This window comes from Arachis hypogaea, chromosome 11, assembly GCF_003086295.3.
Source record: "Arachis hypogaea cultivar Tifrunner chromosome 11, arahy.Tifrunner.gnm2.J5K5, whole genome shotgun sequence".
NCBI classification, from domain to species: domain Eukaryota; kingdom Viridiplantae; phylum Streptophyta; class Magnoliopsida; order Fabales; family Fabaceae; genus Arachis; species Arachis hypogaea.
Genome location: NC_092046.1, coordinates 83409287 through 83412479, shown reverse-complemented (window position 1 = coordinate 83412479; position 3193 = coordinate 83409287). Strand labels below are relative to the sequence as shown.

General features: G+C 33.1%; 1 non-coding gene across 1 annotated transcript; it reads left to right on the top strand.

Annotated features, from left to right (window-relative positions):
- Nucleotides 1-1042: 1042 nt before the first annotated feature.
- On the top strand, nucleotides 1043-1150 carry LOC112725357 (small nucleolar RNA R71). Its single transcript, XR_003164471.1, has one exon. It is a non-coding gene; the product is annotated as a small nucleolar RNA R71 (small nucleolar RNA).
- The last annotated feature ends 2043 nt before the right edge of the window (nucleotides 1151-3193 follow it).

Below are 3193 nucleotides of genomic sequence, written 5' to 3'. Positions count from 1 at the left end.
CCCAAGTCTCAATACCAAATAATTTGGCATTCAGCTTCATAATTGCACCAAGGTATTTGGTAACTTGCTCTTCAGTAACATCCTCATTCTCTTCAGAAGAGGAATACTCATCAGAGCTCATGAATGGCATAAGGAGGTTTAATGGAATCTCTATGGTCTCTAGATGAGCCTCAGATTCCTTTGGTTCCTCAGAGGGAAACTCCTTATTGATCGCTGGACGTCCCAGGAGGTCTTCCTCCTTGGGATTCACGTTCTTCTCTCCTCTTGTGGGTTCGGCTATGATGGTCAATTCAATGGCCTTGCACTCTCCTTTTGGATTTTCTTCTGTATTGCTTGGGAGAGTACTAGGAGGGATTTCAGTGATCCTTTTACTCAACTGGCCCACTTGTGCTTCCAAATTTCTAATGGAAGACCTTGTTTCATTCATGAAACTCACAATGGCCTTAGATAGATCAGAGACTAAGTTTGCTAAATTAGAAGTGTTTTGTTCAGAGTTCTCTGTCTGTTGCTGAGTGAATGATGGAAAAGGCTTGCTATTGCTAAACCTGTTTCTTCCACCATTGTTAAAGCCTTGTTGAGGCTTTTGTTGATCCTTCCATTAGAAATTTGGATGATTTCTCCATGATGGGTTATAGGTGTTTCCATAAGGTTCACCCATATAATTTACCTCTGCTATTGCAGGGTTCTCAGGATCATAAGCTTCTTCTTCAGAAGATGCCTCTTGAGTACTGTTGGATGCAGCTTGCATTCCATTCAGACTCTGAGAAATCATATTGACTTGCTGAGTCAATATTTTATTCTGAGCTAATATAGCATTCAGAGTATCAATTTCAAGAACTCCCTTCTTCATAGGCGTCCCATTATTCACAGGATTCCTTTCAGAAGTGTACATGAACTGGTTATTAGCAACCATGTCAATGAGTTCTTGAGCTTCTGCAGGCGTTTTCTTTAGGTGAATGGATCCACCTGCAGAAGTATCCAATGACATTTTAGCTAATTCAGACAGACCATCATAGAATATATCCAGGATGGTCCATTTTGAAAGCATGTCAGAAGGACACTTTTTGGTCAGTTGCTTGTATCTCTCCCAAGCTTCATAGAGGGATTCAGCTTCTTTCTGTCTGAAGGTTTGAACATCCACTCTAAGCTTGCTCAGCTTTTGAGGAGGAAAGAACTTGGCTAAGAAAGCCGTGACCAGCTTATCCCAAGAGTTCAGGCTATCTTTGGGTTGAGAGTCCAACCACACTCTAGCTCTGTCTCTTACAGCAAAAGGGAAAAGCATGAGCCTGTAGACTTCAGGATCTACTCCATTAGTCTTAACAGTATTACAGATCTACAAAAATTCAGTTAAGAACTGAAAAGGATCTTCAGATGGAAGTCCATGAAACTTGCAGTTCTGCTGCATCAGAGAAACTAATTGAGGTTTCAGCTTAAAATTGTTTGCTCCAATGGTGGGGATGGAGATGCTTCTTCTATGTAAATTGGAATTAGGTGCAGTAAAGTCACCAAGCATCCTCCTTGCATTATTATTATTTTTGGCTGCCGTCTCCTCTTCCTGTTCAAAAATTTCTGAAAGGTGCTTGCTGGATTGTTGTAATTTAGCTTCTTTTAGTTTGCTCTTCAGAGTCCTTTCAGGTTCTGGATCTGCTTCAACAAGAATATTCTTGTCTTTGCTCCTGCTCATATGAAAAAGAGGGAACAGAAAAATAATAATAATAGGGATCCTTTTTACCACAGTATAGAGGTCCCTGTGTGAGTAGAAGAAAAGAAGAAGAAAAGAATGTAATGTAAGGAAAGAAACACAAGGGTGAGGGGAGCAGAGATGTGAGATGAAGAAAAGTGTTAGTAGATGAATAAATAAATAGAATGAGATGAGAGAGAGAGAATTTTCGAAAATTATTTTTGAAAAAGAGTTAGTGATTTTCGAAAATAGTTTTTGAAAAAGGTTAGTAATTTTCGAAAATTAAAATCAAAAATTAAAATAATTAGTTAATTAAAAAGAATTTTTGAAAAAGAGGGAAGAGATTTTCAAAAATTAGAGAGAGAAAGTTAGTTAGGTAGTTTTGAAAAAGATAAGAAACAACAAAAAGTCAATTAGTTAGTTGAAACAAATTTTGAAAATCAATTTTGAAAAGATAAGAAGATAGGAAGTTAGAAAAGATATTTTAAAATCAAATTTTTGAAAAAGGTAAGATAAGAAGATATTTTTGAAAAGATATGATTGAAATTAGTTTTGAAAAAGATTTGATTTTTAAAATCACAATTAATGACTTGATTCACAAGAAATCATAAGATATGATTCTAGAACTTAAAGTTTAAATCTTTCTTAACAAGTAAGTAACAAACTTGAAATTTTTGAATCAAAACATTAATTGATGATGTGATTTTCGAAAATTATGAGATAAAATAAGAAAAAGATTTTGAAAATATTTTGAAAAAGATTTTTGAAATTTTCGAAAATAAGAAAAAATGGAAAAGATATGATTTTTTTGAAAAAGATTTTGAAAAAGATAAGATTTTTAAATTGAAAATTTGATTTGACTCATTAGAAATAATTGAATTTTAAAATTTTTGAAAAAGTCAACTCAAATTTTCGAAATTTATGAGAGAAAAAAGGAAAGATATTTTTTTGATTTTTGAATTTTTAATGATGAGAGAGAAAAACATGAAAAAGACTTAATGCATGAAAATTTTGGATCAAAACAATGAATGCATGCAAGAATGCTATGAATGTCAAGATGAACACCAAGAACACTTTGAAGATCATGATGAACATCAAGAACATATTTTTGAAAAATTTTTAATGCAAAGAAAACATGCAAGACACCTAACTTAGAAATCTTTCATGTTCAGACACTATGGATGTAAAAATGCACATGAAAAACAAGAAAAGATGCAAAACAAGAAAACATCAAGATCAAACAAGAAGACTTACCAAGAACAACTTGAAGATCATGAAGAACACTTAATGCATGATTTTTTCGAAAAATGCAAGATGAGCATGCAATTGACACCAAACTTAAAATCTGACTCAAGACTCAAATAAGAAACACAAAATATTTTTGATTTTTTATGATTTTCTAGATTTTTTTTTTGGATTTTTCGAAAATTATATGAAAAAGAAAAATAAGGATTCCAAAATTTTTAATATGAATTCCAAGAATCTTTAATTCTTAGTCTAAAGCTCCAATCT